We start from the raw sequence: 20716 nt of genomic DNA, 5'->3' as shown, positions 1-20716 counted from the left end.
TACAAGGGGCAGGGAAGGCAGATCCAGATAAGGTTCTCATTTACAGAGCAACTTTTTCGTCCAGAGGCTGGGAAGGCACTTGGTATACATTATCTCCTCTGATCTTCACAGCACCAATAGGTAGGCAGTACTCTCTTCATTTTCCAGATAAAGAGGCTGAGGCTAAGAGAGTAAATTGCTTGTACAAAGCCATAAAGCTAGAAAATAGCAGATCTGTGATTCAAATTCAGTTCTCTATCCCCAAACCCATGCTTTGGCAAACCACAGGGCTGATGGTCCCCTGCCCACCCTAGGCTGTCCCTTGTCCGCTGCCACGGTCGTCCCTTGAATGAACTGTGCAGCTTCTGTATACCCCGGGGTTTCGGGGAGAGCTGGAGCGAGCGTCTTGCTCTTCCTTGTGTAGTTGGAGATCCCTTCCCAGCCAGAGTCTTTGCAACCCACATCCGTGTACCTGTGACTTACAAGAGCAAGGCTGAGGAGGCTGAGAGCACCATTTGGTTTTCCTAGGGATGTGCTCATCATCAAATAGCTGAGTGCCTACAAGTGCTGAGCATTATGATCTAGGTGAGCGAATACAGACTCAGCCCGTTTTCACGGAGCTTACCAGTGGCAGGACAGACATTAACCAAGTAACACATGAATGGGTGTGTAATTACAACTGGAAGGGACCTTGGAGATCAACAGGTGCAACTGAGACCCGGGAATGCTAAGCAGTTCACCCAAGACCATACAGCCCGTTAGGGGCAGGGTGAGGCTAGAACTCAGAACTCCTGATTTTATTTGTAGACAACTTTTATCCCTACCAGGTCACACTCTAATCTGTGGTGTACCCATAGACTGGCCCCTAGCCCCGGCCAGCCACATAAACATGTTGAGCAATCCATATGCTCTCCCCATGCCTACGAAAACCCAGACAGCACATTTCGTAATGATAAACAGTATAGTGAACCAAACCCTTGATGGCATTTACCAAGCCTTGTTTGCAGAGTTATTTCAGAACCCAAAGCACGAACAGAGAGGCTAGGCTCCCGTGCTGTAGCAATACTGCCTACTAATGATGCTTGCAGGTGTCTCAGTGTTTTGCCCTGACCCCAATATTTCCTCATCTCCCAGGTTCAGCAGTCATTCATTCGCTCATTAATTCAATAAATATTTATTGAGCACTCACTAGGTATCAGGCACAGTTCTCAGAGCTGGGGACACAGCAGTGAACAAAACGGACTGTCCCTTGTGCAGCATACATTCTAGCTGGGGGAGAAAGACAGTGAACAAAATAGATAAGTAAATAACACAGCATATTAGAAGGTGATAAATGCTACAAAGAAAAATAAATCAAGAAGAAGAGGTAGGGAGTGCCAGAGGTAGGGATGCATTTTTCAGTAGGGTGGTTGGGGAAAAAGATCTCCCTGAGAAAATGATGTGCCGGGTCATCATTTTACACACACACACACACACACACACACACACACACACACGCACACACACACAGCTGTGCATGTGATTTGAAAAGTCCCATAAGCCTTCCCCTACCTTTTTCAGAAAAATAAAGGTTTCTCAGTAGCACATCCCAGGGCCCAATTTCTAGCTTTCCCTTTTTCCTTTGAGCTGAAACAGTGATTCTCATACTTGAGTGTACATCAGAGTCCCCTGGAAGACCTGTTAAAACACGGATTGCTGGGCTCCACTCCCAGAGTATGCGATTTAGTAGGTCTGGAGTGGATCCACGAATTTGCATTCCTAACAAATCCCCAGGTAATGCCGATGCTACTCGTGCAGGGACCACACTTTTGAGAGCCAATAGGTTCATCTCTTATAGTTAGAAGATCCCTGTAAAAATGAAACTAGTACCTGATAAAAGATGCAGCCATTCTTTAGGATCCATGGCCATTATCAAAATAGCTATTCCAAGAGCAGGATCCTAAGAAATTTGACTTTTTTAAAAAACTGGGATAAGTTTCAGAAGCTACAGCCCAGGACCCCAAGCATTGAGGAGTTAGGGCAAAGGACAGGTCCTGAAAAGGTGACAACCACAATATTTCATAGCTTGTTTATCAGTGCTCGGCTGTACCACTATTTCATAGTATTTAATACTTTTGTAAGACCTTTTGCCCACGCGCTCTTTTGACACAGTTAACCAGTTACGTAGCAGAACAGGTGTCATTATTACATTCTATGGATAAGAAAATTGAGACACACAGAGCTTACATGGCCTCCCTTGGTCATCACAGATGAGAACCCCAGTTGCCTTACATCTAGTCCAGTGTTCTTTCTCCTTTAACACTCTTCATAACACTAGCTATAGCTTTCTCCCAGGGCTTCTACTCCTGGGCCATTACAATCCAGGGCATATAGTCACTTTCTGCCTTTTGCTCTGTTCAAAATCCCACTTGCTGCAAGTAGATTATTCATGTGGGTGATTGTGGCAAATACTAAGCCCTGCATGAGTTTCCTCTGCCATAAACACATTTCTCCTCTTCTACTGCCAGGTACTATTCAGAGAAAATGCTAACTCATTTTAATATTCGCCTAAGCTAGAACTAATCATTATGAAAGCAAACCTGCTGGGGGAAAAGCACACATAATGCTTCCCAGAGGCAAATAGAAATGGCATTTTGATTATATGTACCATGGCTTCCTTTCCATTAGTAGAGATAATTGAAAGTTCCCTGTATTACTGAAGCACACAGCGAAATGCGAGTGGATTTTGTTAAATCTGATGGCTGGTTAATCACATTTTCAAGTATTTAAACATACCAAAAAAAAAAAAAAAATCATGGAAATGAAACATAAAATCCTTCCTTCCAGTACTTGCCCTTTGGTTCTTTTCTCCAGTCCTGCACTGACTCTTCGTAGTGAAAGAGTGAGATCTCCCATTGAATGCATAGACATGACCTTTCTCTCTCTTCAGTTTCCATACTGTTTTTGACCATCCAGGAACTTAAGGTTTTAGAAGTTTAATTTCTAAAACTGCCCTTATTTGTCTCTCAATCCATTGGTATTCTGACATCTTCCTCCGGAACTGCCATTGGGACCACTCATTTATTCAGTAAGCATTTATTGAACACTTAATGTATACTAGACCCTGTAAGAGCCAGTAAACAGGCCACAGAAGTGAGTTAGAAATCATCTTGTCCCCAAAGAATATGGCATAATAGAATCAGTCTGTAAATTATACAGAATAATCAACATTGAAGTATATTCTAGATTTAGATTATAAACCCACATGAGCTTCTCCCCATTTTTATTCTCTGTACTCACTGTGTGCTCAAATAAAGCGAACTGATGAGCTATTTTACCTTCAACATAAGGGAAAGAAAATATGTCTGGGAGAAGAGTGGGGTGAGACTGGGGCTCTAGTCTGTAGTTCTGAGCACACATGGAGATCTGGGTCGCCAGCCCAAAGCGTGGTAACAAGGGGGCAGTGGGATCTAACATCTGCTGTAGCTATTCCACATGTGGATTGTAACAAATCAAATATGTGAGGGTCGTAAGGCTTGGATGATTAGAAATTCCATATTGATGAAAGATCCTGTATGAATGTGTTTTTGCTGAGTTTTAGATTCCAAAGTGTGCTATAAAAATAATTCTTTCTTTAAAAAAAAATAGTTCATGCCCATTGCAACACAGGGACTGAACATGTAAGAAAATAGATTGGGCTGGGAGAGATGGGGCGGGATGCAGAGGATTCAATTATTTGGGTCAGTGTTAGAGAATCCATGAGAAGACCATAATCCAACAATGTGTGTGCGTATGTGTGTGTTTGTGCGTGTGCGTGTCTGTACACAAATACATATGCACAGAAAGATGTTGAAGGCTAGTAAAAAGTCTTTTATGAGGATGTGAAACCTTTAAATAAATTCCAAAGTCAAAAAGGAAGACAGGCTTAGAAAACCAAAAACACCGTCAGAAGAAAAGGATAAGATTTTAGTTCTGGTGACTAAGCGGCTGAAGGAACACCGCTGACACACCTTCCTCCGTTTGGATTGGGCCACCTCAATGTGCAGCATCTCTTATTCCCTCAGCACCTGGAAGGAGCTGCTCAGGCTCGGACTCCACCCCGTTTTAGGTCAGGCTTTGTGCATAGTGGAATCCCAGGACAGGGACTCCGGGCGGATATGCAGCTGGATCCCAGATCTGTTCTTTGAACCCTATTCTGGCAGCTCTGCAAACCTGTCCTGACCCTGGAGGGAGTTTTCACAGCACAGGGGCTTTATCCATGCTTACCAGTGACCGTTGAGGGTGCTGGTAGAGTGGTCATATGGCCAGGCCTCCAATGGGCAGGTGTGGTCATGGATAGTGGTAGCAAGAGGGGGAATGTAGAGTGTTCAGAAATAGCAGTGATGGGGAGAGGGTCTCCATGTGTCTGCCTTGGAGTTTCTGGGATGGTGGGAAAAGGAGAGTTATTTTATCTGTAAGGATGTCCAGGGATTCTGTTGCCTGCCAATGGTGACATTTTAATGGTCCTTAGACCCAATCCTAGTGTGGAGATTTCAGATGTGGCTGGGTTGAGTTCTGCTGGGTGGTTGTTATGGCACATATCGTGCTCAAAAGAAGTACCAGGGTGGAGGGGTGGGGTGGCGGCTGAAACCTAGTTGATGTAGAAGCAGGGATTCAATTTCGTTGGTGTGGCACTCTCACGCTGAAAGGGACCCATGTGTATGGCACTCCGGGTGTCGCTCTGGGATTGCCTGGATTCATGAGGCCTTGCGTGGACATCTGGGCCCTGAGAGGAGCACGTTGGTGATGACATTGATTTACACAGCTAAGTTCTTCAAGGCTGACTGGAAGTTAGCAATGTAAATAGGAAGCTTTGTACTTCCAGATTCTTCCTGCATTTTCATTTGGTATTGAAGATACTAAAGTACTGCTTTATTTTTTGGTATTTCTGGGACTATTTAAACAACAAACTTGTTGGAGAGTCATAGATACAGGCTTCAAAGCCAGGCCATCAAAAATGATCAAAATACTGTCTGTCCACCCTGCAAGGCCACTCAGGCAGGCTTAGATGTGGAATAGGTCATTTAAGAGGGATGCCCTTGCAGGGTCTGATTGATTGGTTGGTGTGGCAGAATATAAGTGGTGACATGCCAGCTTAATGGCACAGCGTAAGGTTGCTTGTAGGGCCAGGCAGGTGCATAGCCTAGGAGGGACCATCAACCTAGCATTTCTAGCTTCTGAGGAAGGAATGATTCAGAAATTAGAGTGAGAAGGTCATTAGCCCACTGATTTTGATGGTGTTACAAAGGTGGTTGCTTAGACTGTTGCCACATGCCCATTTCCCATCATGCGCTAGACCTTAAATATGGCTGTAATTGTCAGAAATCAAGCTAACTGATTTCTCCTGGATTAAATGTCATAAAAGAATGCATATGCCAGCAGAGGTAGGGGTGGGGAGCAGAGGGTTGAAATAGGATAGCATCAGTAGTTACATTGGTCATGTTGGTCTCTGGCAAATGTTTGGTATGAGGGAGGGGCATCAAGGGTTATGCCCAAAGTAATGTGATGATTTGGGTTCTAGAGGGTCCCCTCAACTATCAGAGACTATGGGAAAGGCTAATACATCCTCAAAGATCAATTAGGGAGTCATTTGTCCAAAACACAACAGAATGGATATTGTTAATAATTAGTGACTCTTAATAATACTAGATATCCATCATGCCATTTATTTATTCAACAAATATTTATTGAGTGTATACTATGTGCCAGGCACTATGCTAGACAACAATAAGTACAACAACAACAAAAATAGACAAGAATTTCAGCCCTCAGGGAGCTTACATCCTCGTGGGAATATAGACAAGTAAAATATGTAAAAGCCAGATGATGCTACATGCTAGAGAGCAAAATACAGCTACAGGGATGGAGGGAGACGAGGGCCTAATTCTGGTGACTGACATAATCGGGAATATAGGATATAAAGAAATTCATCCAAATGGTCTCAAGGCGACAGTGGTAATGAGGCTCTGAGTGTTGGAGGATGAGGGTTCTGCTAGGAGCACACACAAGGTTTTAGAAATCTCTCTTCATCACTCCCCCAAAAACCACGAAGTCTCGAGGAGAGGTCGTCTTATTTAGGAACAAGCAGGAGCTGTTAGGTAAGATGGTCTCTCCCCCAGGCTTCCTGCCTCCATTGGAGCCAAGAAAGTGCCCAGGAATGTGCCCCAGATGTCAAGTGGGACCCCAAGCTATTCCCTCCACCTCTACCAGGAGACTAAGGGAGCCTTTCTTAGATGATATCAGCCTAGGTTAGAGGAACCTGCATCCATTCAGAGTAATGAGGACCTCCCCTATGGCGGAGCAAACATCCCTCCAAGTTTTCACATGGTGGGATTCTTAAAAATAAACCAAGGTATAGTCCAAGTATAAAATGAATCTAAGAACCAGTAGTTCACGGAATACTATTCATAAATCTCTGGAAGTTCAAATGGAGCATTGTAGATTCTGACAAGTGTGATACGGTATTTGTTTTGTCCTTAATAGGTTGAAAATATGAATTCTCTTTGATTAGCCCCCTTGGTTCCCAGCAGACTGCAGGGCCCCTCAATCTAGCTTGATAAAGATTCAGCAGCAGCAGGAAGAATAGTTTCCAACCATGCCTGGCTGGGGACAAACCCCAGTCACCAGTACAAGGGCAGAGAAAGTCCCTGTTCTCTTGATCACAAAGAGCACAGGGCCCCAGAAGACCCAGTGAAGAGGTACAAGAATTCATGCTAGAGTCTTGGGCTCACTCAATAGATGTGTTCAACCCAGCCAGCAGGAAGAATACTCAGTCACAGTCATCGTGTAAATGTAGCTTCTGCGTTGCCTCTTCCCATTAAACTTTGGCAGCAGACTTGGGAGTTAAGGAGAAACTGGGTCTCTCCCCCCAGCTACATCACTGTGCCCTCAAAACACAAGCTTTGAGGTTGAAGCCAAATGAGAGAGGAGCTCAGATTACCGCACACAAGCCCTTCCATTCATTGGTAATTCACCATGTTTCATCTAATGCTAAGAGTTATCTCTAGAGAGATACATTGCTAGACTAAGTGCAGAGAGTTGTCTGCCATAGATGTATAGAAAAATTAGTCTCAAATGGTGTTAGTAGCTCCTCCAGAAAAAGGCTGCATGGGACGAGTGTATTCCTGCTCAGATCTGCCTCTGGGCTCCAAGTGGTGTAATGACAAACAAAATCGCATTCTCCGTGTGGCTATGAGACATCAAATGTGCATTTGGTTATTTTCTATTTTCTTGGATCAATACATGTGCTTAGTAGAGGCGTTCTGACCATACCTCGTGTGAGTCAACCATCTTTTAGCCAGTCCTGATAAAAATTTGGTTGTGAACATGCCTCAGACCGCCTCTGTAGGATGCGAAATGTTTTGAACTTGCATGTAGATGTAGATCATTAGCTGGATAGCTTTATAGGATCCATGTCAAATCATACCCGTAATGGGATTTGTCATTGCTACAGAGTGAGTTCCGTGAGGACAGGGATTCGTGTCCGCTTTTTTCACTGCTGTATCCCCACTGCCTCTAGTAGTGCCAGACACATTGGAGGTACTGTGAGTACAACTGCACAGTATATAGAGCAAGTGCAATCTCCTTAGTGTGCAAATATTCTCCAACTTCAGGGCAGCCAGACTGGTACGCAGGTGCCTCCATTGCACCAATGGAGAGTGGCAATGAGTCTTGCAAAACAATATCATATTGAGCAAACACAAGGAGCATGTTGCTTGATTTCCAGATAATACAAGAGTAGAAGACAGGTTTGCTGCATGATTTCATAGGCAAAGTTAGAATCTGGAATAGAGGGCCAGGATTGATAAACAGGGAAAGCAACTGAATACTTAGCAAAGCTCTAACGCTGATAATCAAAGAAGCAAGTGGACAGTGGAAGCCCAGGTGCACAGCCAGGTGTGGGAAACTACCATGTGGTTTCGTCACTGACAATTCAAAGAAGTCTAACAAATGGTGACTCATCTAGCAACCCAGTTTTTATTGTGGTCCCCATCCATTAGTTTTCAAATGTACCACTTGACATCTGGGGTTCTGTAGATCATTTCTAATTAAGAATGTCAAATGGGAGGATTGAAAAAGGAAAAGCAGCAACCTAAGAGACTACAAGTCCCCCCCCCACCCCCAAATGAAACAATCACTATGAGAATTTAAATTTGAAAAGTTTCACATTTGGTTTGCTTCACCGAGTTGCCACTGAGGACTAAAGTTCCGAAGACAGTGTTGACTGCAAATGCACTTCTCTTCTGTGCCCTGACCCACTCCCATGCTCGTGATTCTCATTAAGCATTCCTAAAGCTCCAGGAAATGAGAATGTGAGAATTGATGCATCTGTTGTGAGTCAGCCCAAGAGATGGTCAACAATGATGCCAATTTCCTGTTGGCAAGTGAAACTGGCCTTCAGCTTCATTTTATTGAGCTTTAAGACTGTTCCAAAAATGCACAAAAGGAATATGCGAGTAAAATATGGCCCTTGACTAAAAGAATTGTATAGTGCAATTGGCAGAGAGAAAATATACATGCTCAAAGAAAATTCACCACTGTGTATGATAGGAATAGCTGTTGCATTAGCCTGAGAGGTCCAGAAGCTATGATGATGTCTCCTCCCATTGTATCTCTATCCAAAACCAAGGATGACTCATAGCATGTAATGGCAGTAATCTTCAGGTTCTTTTAAAAAACTAATAATAATAATTATGGTAATAGTAGCAACAACGACAGTAATAAAATCCAGTAGGTCTGCCCAAGTTGCATTCAATTTGTATATGTCTATATTTGTCTTAGAATGGCTCCATGACATCTCTGTCCCTTTCTTTATCTTTCCTACCACTCTTTCAGTGTTCCTGGACTCCTACCAATTTCCATCCCTAAGACAATTTTATCCAGAGAAAAGAATGAAAGTAGACACATCTGCCAGGATAAGTTAGGTTATGCTGTGGTAACAAACAACTCTAAAAATACTGGTGGCTTTAAACAACAAGGATTTATTTCTTGCTAACACTACATGTTTGTTATGGATTGACAGGGGGCTCTGTTCATCATAGGGAATCAGGGATTCTGGCTGATGGACCAGCTTCTAAAGTTGCCAATTACCATCTCAGACAGAAAGAGAATTTTGAAGGGTCTTAATCCACAATTAAAGCATTCAGGCTAGAAATTACTCAACATCCATGACCAGAACTAGTTACATGGCCCTACTCAATCAATAGGGGCCAGAAAAAACAATTGTGTCTAGAAGGCAGAGAGTTAGAAATATTTGATAAACATCAGAATGACTATGTTAGCAATTACCATTAAGCTATATTTGTAAATGATTTACATTTTGGTTCTAACTCAGATTTAACATTTTTTGGATCTACTCAACCTCTGTGTGTGTGTGTGTGTGTGTGTGTGTGTGTGTGTGTGTGTTTGAAACATATACATTGAAGAAACATTATTCATATTTAACTCATTGTTTGCTTTCTCTTACTCCCACTGCCTAATTTCCACTATGCCCTGTCCGTGATACTAGGCCCTGTGTGTATTGGGTCAGTGCTAATGTCCATGTCTAGTCAGAGTATAAAGATGGGAGGGCTTCTTATTCTTTTTGAAACTTTTTCCAGATTTAGGGAACCAATTTTTGAGGGTACAATGTCCTGATGAGTCTACAGGGACATGTCTGAGGACTTAATTTATTACGTTATTTAGATGGTAACCTGTAGAGTTCTCTATCGGCACCTGGCATCAGACTCTGTATAGTAGGTGCTGCACAGTAGGGGTGTGAACTTATTGAATCCTCTATGGCAGAGTAACTGACTGATGTTGTTGGAAAGGATATTTTACCTACACATAAGAACATGAGCCATGTGCCACTTTGCTCCTGTTGTAAGTAGTGCCATATGATCGCGTGACCTTGTTCTACAAATCACATGGTTACTCCATTATTAAGTAGCTATGGTATCACTGGGAAGCCAGGGCAAGCGCTACTGTAAAACACATTCAAATTGTCTGCAAACATGAGGTACTGAACACAAGCAGACCAGGCAAGAAAATATAGCACTGTAATGGCATGAAAAGAACCCTGGGTTGTAGTCAGGAAATTTGGTTTTGGTCTTAATTCAAGCAAACTGATATTCATATAATTGGAGTTTCCAAAAGGGGAAGAGGGACAGGGAAATATTTAAAACAGTAATGGCTGAAAATTTTTCAAATTTGGCAAAGGCTATAAACCCATAGATCCAAGAATCCCAATAAACCCCAAGCTTCAGAACTATAAAGAAAACTACACCAAGACATACATAATCAAATTAGTCAAAACCAGTGATAAAAAGAAAATCCTGAAAGAAGCCAGAGAAAAACAGGCGTGCTATATACAGAGGAACAAAGATAACGGTGACAACATATTTCTCATTGAAAACAAGGCAAGCAAGAAGACAGTGGAGCCTCTGAGTTCAATAATGAAAGTAAAAAGAAAACTGTCAAACTAGAACTCAATACCCAATGAAAATATCTCTAAAAAATGAAAGTAAAATGAAGATTTTTTTTCTGACATACAAAAGCTGAAAAAAAATTATTCACCAGCAGATCTATACTATTAGGTTGTTGTAAAAGTAATTGCAGTTTAAAAGGTTATAATAATTGCAAAAACTGCCAATTACTTTTGAACCAACCTAATACAAGGAACTATCAAAGGGCATCCCTTAGGTAGAAGGAAATGATACCACAGGAAAATATGGATCTATAAAAATAACAGAACAAAGACTTATAGCCAATAAACTGTCTTAGTCTGCTTGAGCTACCATAACAAAACACCACAGTCAGGTGTCTTAAACAACACATTTATTTTCTCACAGTTCTGGAGGCTAGAAGTCCATGATCAAGATGTTGGCAAATTCCATTTCTGATGAGGGCTCTCTTCCCAGCTTATAGATGCCGCCTTCTCATTGTGTCCTCATGTGGCCTTTTCTCTGTGCTCACATGGAGAGAGCTCTGGTGTCCCTTCCACTTCTTGTTAGGACACCAGTTCTGCTGGATTAGGGTCCCACACTTATGACCTCATTTAACCCTACTCACCTCCATAAAGGCCTTATCTCCAAATACAGTCACATTGAGAGTGGGGCTTCCACATATGAATTTGGGAAGGGCACAATTCAGTCCATAACAAAAGCCAACAAAGGAGATAAAATGGGATCATAAAACATTCTCAAGTACTCCAAAAGAAGGCAGATGAGGGACAAGGGGGGGGGGGAATAGAAGAGAAAAATAGAAAACAAATAACAAAAAAAATCGACTCAAATATAATCATATTCATAATCATAGTAAATTTAATTCATTTAAACGTTTTCATTTAAAGACAGGGATTGCATTTTAAAAAGCAAGACCAAACTATGTGCTGTCTACAAGAAATACATTTTAAATATGAATATATAACTACATTTAAAAAAAAAAAAGATATACCATCCTAACTACTCAAAAAAAGAGAAAAAGAACGTTGAGTAGCTACATTAATATCAGCCAAAGTAGATTTCGGCAAAGGATAAAGATGTATATTTCATAATGATAATCAGGAAGATATAACAACCCTAAACTTTTATGCATATGGTAACAGAACTTCAAAATACATGAAGCAAAAACTGATAGAATGCAAGGAGAAATAGACAAATCAACAATTACAGTGGAAGATTTTAATATTCCTCTTTATAATTGAAAATCAGTAAAGATGTAGACTTGAAGAACACAATCAACTACGTTGACCTAACTAACATTTCTAGAACACCCAACAATAGCAGAATACACATCCTTTTCAAGCACTCACGGAATATTTACCAAAAGAGATCATTTTTGTGGGCCATAAAATAAGTCTCATTACATTTAAAGGGATTCAAGTCATACACAGTATGTTCTCTCATCACAATGGAATTAAATTAGAAATAAATGGCAGAATGATCTCTGGAAAATTTCCAAGTATTTGGGAACTAAATAACACACTTCTAAATAACCTGTGGGTCAACATGGAAACCAAAAGGGAAATTAGTTGAATTGCATGAAAATAAAAATACAATGTATTAAAATGTGTGGATTGCCACTAGAGAAAGGAAGATATCTCCTTTACTGATGTGAGAGAGCAGTCACAAATGGTGACCATGAGATCCCAGGTGTGACCATGAGATCCCAGGTGTGACCATGAGATCCCAGGTGTGACCATGAGACCCCAGGTGTGACCATGGGATCTCAGGTGTGACCATGAGATCCCAGGTGTGACCATGGGATCCCAGGTGTGACCATGGGAGGGGCGTTGCTGAAGGGAAGTGAAGAAGAAGCTCAGTGGAGATAATGAGGTCAATGAACCAAAAGGCCAGGGTGCTGATGGGGCTGCCTCCAGGGAGATCAAGTCACTCAAGATGATGGCAGAACTTGGAGTGGAGGGGAAAACTATCAGCCTGGAACCAAAGTCACCCATAAAGGAAGAGTTTCTAGTCTCAATTCTGTTTTTCTTGCAAATCACTTTGTCTCTCTGAGCCTCTCTGTCCTTATGTGTAAATGAGGGAGTTACGAATTCCCTCTCTCTGTTTTAACTTTTGGTTGTCTCTTTGTATTTTTATTGTCTCAACATATATATATTTTACATAAGCCACCCCAGATACTTTTAGGGGAAATGGCAAGGGACTAAATGATAAATGAATACATGCTCTCTAACATCCACTGAAACCCTGTCGTTCCCTGATGTAGGCCTGTAAGCCACATCGTCTCCAAAAATGGCGCTCAGAGCTAGTCAGCAGCAGGGAAGGTATCCTCCAGTCACTGTGGACAGTCCAAGGTGGACTAACTTGTACAGACAAGTAATTGACTGTATATTGGTTCCCTGAAGAGGAAATCTCCTGGCTCTTCACAGCATCAGGCAGGAGGCTGGCTCCAAATACCCCAGTTACAGCATGCCTGAGAAAGTCTTCTTCCTTGTATCCAAGACACAGAGGCAAAGGACCAGTTTCCTTGGTTGGAAAACCAGGAATTGGATCTCCACACAGTTGAGCATTCAAGCAACTACTGACCCCTTCCGCTACCCCCTTGTTTCATCCCCATTCACCATGATTATAAGGCTTCAGGAAAATGAAATGTAGCTTCTCCTGATGGAAAGGCTTAATCGGACATAGCAGTTCCCCCAAGAGGAGACAGGGACAAAACTCATTGTTCCTTGTCATGTGTCTTCTGGGGACATGGGAGAATTGTGAAGTCCACAGGACACATTCTTCCTCTGTTCTCTATCCTTGAAATCTGCAGATTTGTTCAATCACTTAAGTATATTCAGATCTCTTTCAATATTGAATCAAAACCATTGGCCGTGTGCTGAACACATAATAAAAAGCGATTACAAGAACTGTGCTTGCCCTTGCAGTGAGGAGTGGAGGTGTATGGGGCTGGTGACAGGGCCAGGAGATTGAAGTAGTCCCAGTAAGGAATAAACTCACAGATATAGAATACATAGTAGGATCTTTGACCTGGAAGAATCCTTAATAGTTATAATTTTGTATTAAGGAATCTAAAGCCCATGAAAGTGGAAGACCTAGCCCTGAATTCATATAACTAGTGGAACCAGGACTAGTTCCAGGTTTTCTGACTTGCGGTCCGCTCAGGCATGAAGGAAATCTATAGTCTGTGCGACTGGGATAATGCTAACTGGATAAAGTCATGCACTTGGAAGGACACGCCCCATTTATGGGAGTGCTGAGTACACAGATGATGTAGTGAGGAGGTGGTTAAATTGCATCCTGGAAACAGTTTTTAGTTAACACAGCAAAACTTCATACAAGAGAACGGGCAATGAGGGAGAAAGAAAGCTGGTGTAAGAAGCAGACTCTCTGCATGTGGTGAAACTAGAGAAAGAATGCATAAATAGTTGCGTTTAGTACAAAATTCTCTTAGATGAAAAAGGCATGTTAATTACAAAAAAGTATGTTCACTTTATTAAATGAGAACCATTTTAAGAAAATGACTGTGGGTTGAAAACTGGACATGTATGTGGAAACCTAGCTTATAGTCATTCGGGGAGCCTCTGGAGGAGATGAACTGTGAGGTTAGCATGGGAGAGGGTTGGTTGGCAGAGCCAGTGAAGGAATGGAAAGTATTTTTCATGCATCCAGAATGACCTGAGCTAATGTTTAGAAGCAGAAGAGCCCAAAGCAATGATGAAAAGGCTCCCATGGTTGGAATTTAGAGGCCAGGACACTGGGGCATTTCGGGCAGGTCAGATGCAAGCAGGCTGGGAACGCTGCTGAGACTTATACTTACTGTGCAGGAGAGTCACCGAGGGCTGAGATGTCTGCAGGAGAGGTGGTTTCCAGGGCTGTGTTCACACAAGCAGTAGGGGATTCTAGGCTGCAGGACAGAAGTTCATCCAGAAAGAACACAGAGCAACCAAAGTTTGCTGGTAAAGACAGAGGGATAAAAGTCTATGCAGGTAACATTGGGTACAAGAATTGACTGCTAACTGTGAACTTCCAGAGGACAAGAATCTTCTAGAAGTTTGGGGTTTGGGGAAACATGGGATTAAGTGATTTCACTCAAGATGAAGAAAAGTTAGTAAAGAAGACTGGTAGAAGTACTGGACTGCCGTTTTTGGGGTTAAAGCTGAGTTAATTGATATTCATCACTGCTTAATCGGTTTAGAAATTCAAGACTAGTCCTATGGAGGCTAATTATCCATCACGGGCACTTTTCCTGCAATTTTTGTAGCTCCTGCCAGGAAGCTATGTGGGTCTTTTAACAAGTGGGAAAGCATCAAAAAGAGTCTCCCCAGGTTGTAAGTTTTAAAAAGTCAGTACATGATTGTACAGTTTATTAGGCAGGTAGGTAGGGGGATGTTTCATATAAAGAAGAAATTTTAGCACTATAAACGTGTAAACACTTTTGCACACATTAAAGTTGTAAACATTAAAATATATAAAATGAAGCAAATTAGAAAAGAATCTATATTATATACAGATATTCTCACAAGACCTTGGTCATTGTCAATCATTCTAGATTGCCCTGCATTTAATTCTTCTTTCACTAATTTACAGCTTGTTTTTAATCTTTTCTTTTAGGCAGAGACTTTCTGGGCAATACTCGAGTTTTCTAAGAATGCTGAGCATAACTTGTGTGAAAACTTTCCCCTTCAGCCTGTTTCAATCTGTTCTGGTCACTTGGATCTCAGAGCAGCTGTGTCCCCGGCACTGCTGTCAGCTGAACTCGCATAATTAGTTCTGTGGCGTTCCCCTCACTCTCTTTTGTCAAAGATATGGGTCTTGGATCCAAGCTGCTTTTGAATTTACTTTTCTCCCCTGATCAGAATGAGACATCATGGAGATAAAATAACGTTTTCAAAGTTCCCATTTCTGTCTTCCTATGATCCTATCATCTATATCAGTTAGGATTTTAGAGACTCGGCGGTATATATATAAACACTCCAAGTGACACTGGATTAAATAAGAGAGAGGTTTATTTTACTCTCACATAACAGATACCTAAAGATAAGCAGACTCGGTCTGGTGGAGAAGACCCACAAACTCACCAGGAACCCAGGCCCCTTCTAGCTATTCCCCACCATTCGTAGGGTTTGGTCTAACTCATAGTCCAAGATGACCAGTGTTCCAGGGAGCAGGTTGGGCAAAAGGGAAGAAAAATCAACCCCTACACATTAAGGACACTAGTTTTAACCAATACTCAGGCTTACATCTCACGGGCCAAATCTTGATAGTATGGCTGCAAAGGAACCGAAGGAATGTAGTCTTTTACTAGGTGGCTGTGTAACCCCCACCCCCTCAAAATAAGTCTTTATTACTAAGAAATCAGAGCAGAATGGACTTGGGATCTTTGCTATTATATCTCTTATTATCAGAAAATTAGTGGCAGTCCATTGTTAATTCCTTCCTCCATATTTTGTGCTTATTTTGTACAGGCAAGTATTAGTATAGCAAAAGTATCCTTGAGACTCACAACTCCTAACTCTTTCTATATATCATAAAAGAGCACTGAATTTTCCCCTTAATATTTAAAATATATTGTAAGCAAATTAATTTTTTTTAATTATTAGGAATTTTCTCAAAATTAAAGATGACCAGCGAATAGTCCAAAATTGTAAGCCAATACAAGGCACTTAAAAGATATACTCTCCATATTTCCAAAAGTACTTGAAAGAGTTTAATTAAAACACTAAGAAACATGTGAAATTTTATACAATTAAACATAAGAGAGTCCATATGAAGGAAGCAAGGGAGGTAGAAGTTTCTAAAATGTCAAGAAACAGAATACAACACTTTCCACCTACTTCAGCAAATTCAAATCAACAATAATTTAAAACCCTCTGTATAGAAGACATTTTTTTCAAACCACACTGGCTTTACTGTTCATTCACTTTGAATCCCCTGAAAGACACAGAACTGTAGACAAATAGCCAAGGCAAAAATGTGCTGTGGTAAAGGTACAAGTAACAATCTACTAGAAAAGTAGAAGAAATGATTTGGAATTTCTGGTGGTAGTGACGTGGATGGGAGCCGCGTATGGAGGGGTTCATGAATGAGGCTGCATTTGAGCTGGACTTGAAGGTGAGAAAGGATTTCCAGAAGGTGCGAGGAATGTGGATTGGGAAAGGAAGGTAGAACCTATTTCAGACTGAGATAAGGTCATAAATAAAAGCCAGGGAGTTGGGAAGATATTGGGTATGTTTGGAAGTCAGCCAGGGTGGGTGTACTGGAGCACAAGGTCAGTCTTGGTAGCGGATGAGCTGGAAAGATTGAGACATGGGATCTGGCCTTAAATTATATGCTCAGGGATTTGGACCTGGTTCTCTAGGCAGTAGAGGAGCTGGAGAAGAAGGAAGTTGAGTGTGTTCATATTTTATGACTTCTATTTTCTCATCAAGCCATGACAAAGATTATTTACTGTTGATGAGAAGTTTGTTAGCTTATGAAAAGCATAAAGGGTTTAGACAAGGGATAATATGGTAGGAATCAGAAAAGGAATGAACAAGGGCCAGTGAGTAATCTCAAAGTCCCCACTGAGGTGTTGGAACTGAATTTGTATTTAGATTTTCTGATAGCAAGCAAGAGTGAAAAGGCAAATATGTTAGGTTAAGTAACATTTTGGTCTTTTGACAAATGCGAGAATACTATGGTGCATATTTCTTAAGCTGCATTCATGTTTCAAGACGTACCTTCTTTCAACACTGCCTTCTTTCAGCACAGTGGGATGATTTTGAGTGACCTTGATAATATAGGAACCAAGGAAGATGGGATTGAACAGCTGAAGAATGGGGGGGGGGGGAAGTGGGGGAGAAAGAGAGAGAGAGAAACAGGAGAGAGAAGTGGTATTTGTCGCTCTTAGTTGGGAGGTCAGGAGAAATGTCACTGGGTAGTAGTAGCTTGTGGTCAAGGGAATAAGATATATGGGTGCACTGTGGATAAACTGGCTGACATTTGCAATAAGTTCTTAAAGCAATGCTATATATTCCAGGGCATAGTGACATTAGGAGAAGACAAGTTTCCCTAAAGAAACTTTGAGCAAGAAAAATTTGCACGGAAATTAAGAAATGTTATCTGTGGAGCTGGAGGGAGACAGACTTTGCCTTGGTTTGTTTCAGAAGGGTACGATATACATGGAGATTTAAGTAGAAAACCTTTCAGGATGACAGCTCTGTAGCAGAGCTCAGGGTGGGGCCCCAAAGAGCTCAGGGCAGCTGGAGCAGCTCACAGCCACGCCTGTACTCTGCGTCCTGGGCATTCGCCATGTGATCAGTGAAGGGCAAGCTGTGAATCAAAACACAACGTTAGAGCTTAAGGATGCTTTTATATATTTTTTCAGCAACCCAATGCTTTTATGGATAGATGAGTACAATTATAGGCCCAGAGAGATCCAGTGGCTTGCTCAAGATCACCGTCCTCTTAGGGACAAAATCCATGGCTGCCCAGACTTTTTGACTCCTGGTTCAGTGCCCCCCAACCATGTCTACTGTGCTGTCACATGGTGTCCTGAGGGCTGGTGGAGTCCACTGTGAGAGAGCCATCCAAGCTCTGTGCCCATCCTTATGGCTGGGCATGTCACTCCCAGAGAAAGGCCACTGTGCAGGAGAGATCTGCAGCCTGCAGGTGAGGAGGAGTCGAGGGAAGCAGTCAGATGGGGATTTTAGGAAATATCCTAAAATGGTTTTAGAGGAAAATCTACTTACCACTGAGTTTCAGGAACATTAAAATGCAGTGCAGGGGCATCCAGATGGCTCAACTGGTTAGAGCACAAGCTCTGAACAACAGGGTTGACGGTTTGATTCCTACATGGGCCAGTGAGCTGCACCCTCCACAACTAGATTGAAGACAACGAGCTGCTGCTGAGCTTCTGGAGGGGCAGCCGGTTGGCTCAGTTGGTTAGAGCTTGAGCTCTCAACAACAAGGTTGCTAGTTCAATTCCCGCATGGGATGGTGGGCTGTGCCCCTGCAACTAAGATTGAAAATGGCAACTGGACTTGGAGCTGAGCTGCGCCCGACACAACTAGATTGAAGGACAATGACTTGGAGCTGATGGGCCCTGGAGAAACACACTGTTCCCCAATAAATTTTTGTTTTTTAATGCAGTGCAAACCATCCTCCTGCATTTAGGGTTTCTGTGCCTTCTGGGCACTCAGATTTTGTTTCTAAAGTGCACTGATCCTCTGAGGGAAATAACCTACAGTCAAAGTTCCAAATCCTTTCCCAACTGAGCATCAAAAGACTGAAAGCTTTAAAACACTGAATGCCATTCCATTAGAAATGGTGAGTATAACAATAGTTATATAAATAACTTCTCCACCAGCTCATCATGTACCTCATTGAGACCCAGGATCAGATGCACCCCTGCAGGCAGCAAGCTTCAGGGCTTAGAGCAGAGCAAAATTAGAGGGGAATAAATACTAGGCCTGGGGGTTTAGTGAGGTGCTGACTAAAGAAGGGCACGTGACCGTTGGTGTTTTTATAGGAACCAGAAAGAAAGAAACCAGACAAGGCTTAGGTTTTCTAGATTCTTCTAAAAGGAAATAAGGGAGAAAAAAAAAAGCAAGAGGTCAGAGTTGTCTGATTTTAAAGAATCTGTCCTGTGGCCAGACTATGTGTCCTGGTTTTTTTGGAGTTTCGTAGACGTACTATGGAAATATGGTTACCATCTGTGTTAAGGTGAGTGGCTAGTTGAGTGGCTGGCTGTGCATGAGTAGTTGAGAGTCTTTGACACACATTTATACAGTTCTAGAGCTGGAATGGACCTTGATGATCTTTTAGTCCATGCTTTCTGTTTTGTAGATGGAAGAATTGTAGCTGAGAAAGTTGAAGTTCCTTCTGCAAGCCACATAGCTACTAAGTGACAGAGCTTGGAAGTCCTATCTAGGACCCTTCATTTTCCGTCTGGAACTCTTTACGTTATATCTGTCTGTCCCAGTGCTATGGAGGTCAATATTTTGGCAGGTCAAGGGCTGCTCAGTGGGCACCATTTCACAAAATGCTACCCTTTATGAAGTACTGGTTTATGTCCATCGCAAGTGACATTTAGATGTTGACAAGCCTATTCCCTAATTAAATGCCAGTCAAACCCCCAAACTCCTGTGGCTCAGTGCCACGAAGTACAGTTTTTGGTGTCATAAGTGTTTTCGTTGTTTAATTGTCAGAATCCAGGGAGGTCTTTGTGTGTGTGTTTTGTTTTAAAAGCCACGTATGATTCTTGGAATTTCATAACCATACGCTTTTGTTTTATAAATTTCACATCAGCCATGCCAGCGGTAGCTAAATTCACTCCGTTGCAAAGTAAGAGCTTTCTCCAGGTGTATCAAGAAAGGAATGAGTATTACCAGGAATCGATGAGGGAGGTGAAATCTCACAGGAATCAAATACTAGTGGCCACAGTGGATCTGGACCTTGTGAAGCCTGGATCCGTAGAATGAGCCTAAATCCAGGAGGCCTGGAGGGACCCCGCGTGCGGTTCCGGTTTAAGGCCCTCTCCTCAAGTCCCACACAATATATACTTTTTCTGTGCCTTATCACCTCTGCTTACTCCAAGCTTCTGTTCCCTCATAACCTTGGCTGACCTGTGGCCCATATGGCTCTTCTGACCTTTTCCCCCTTCCTAAAAACCTTTTCTGCCCTCAGGTAACTGTGTCATTCTCTTGCCATTTCCTAGTTCATAGTCTTGAAATATGGACTCTAACTGGCCCCACTCATTTTTTTTTTTTTTTTTTTTTTGCCCCAGGCCATGTCACTTGTTACTGGCAACCTTTAGGATAGCTTTCCATGAGCAAATGCCCACTCTGGTCCAATCACCTGTGGACACAGGACAAAATAAGCTATGTGACAGAAAATTACTGTGTAAAGCCTGCCCTATCAGCAGCTATACGCAGGAACTCTTATAGAAGGAGTCCTGCCATCCCAGGCAATGTCCTTAACCTGTTTACTAGAACATATGGTCAAATTATCAGGGAGGCAGCTGAGAGTAACGGAAAGTAGAATTCAGCAACAAAGAGTTTGTGCTTCAGTTCTCAACTCTGAAACTTAATAACTTTGTGACTTTGAGCAAATTACCAAAGCTCTCTGAGCCTCAACCTCCTATCTGTAAAATGGAAATTTGTAAGGATTAAAGGAAATAATATGCGTGAAAACATACTGTCATCTATATAGTACCACACCCACGTAAAGCACATTACCTCCTCTAGGCCCTTCCTAAGCATAAAATCTGTTTGTGGGACTTCTGTGTATCCCTT

The 20716-nt window shown here is 42.0% G+C and overlaps 1 protein-coding gene across 15 annotated transcripts in view; it reads left to right on the top strand.

The window, feature by feature from the left end:
• The window catches only part of KALRN (kalirin RhoGEF kinase), a 617732-nt gene that overhangs the window by 446728 nt on the left and 150288 nt on the right, over positions 1–20716 (top strand). The window lies entirely within an intron of this gene.

This window comes from Rhinolophus sinicus, linkage group LG01, assembly GCF_036562045.2.
Source record: "Rhinolophus sinicus isolate RSC01 linkage group LG01, ASM3656204v1, whole genome shotgun sequence".
In the NCBI taxonomy this organism is placed as follows: domain Eukaryota; kingdom Metazoa; phylum Chordata; class Mammalia; order Chiroptera; family Rhinolophidae; genus Rhinolophus; species Rhinolophus sinicus.
This window is presented reverse-complemented; position numbering and strand designations above follow the sequence as displayed.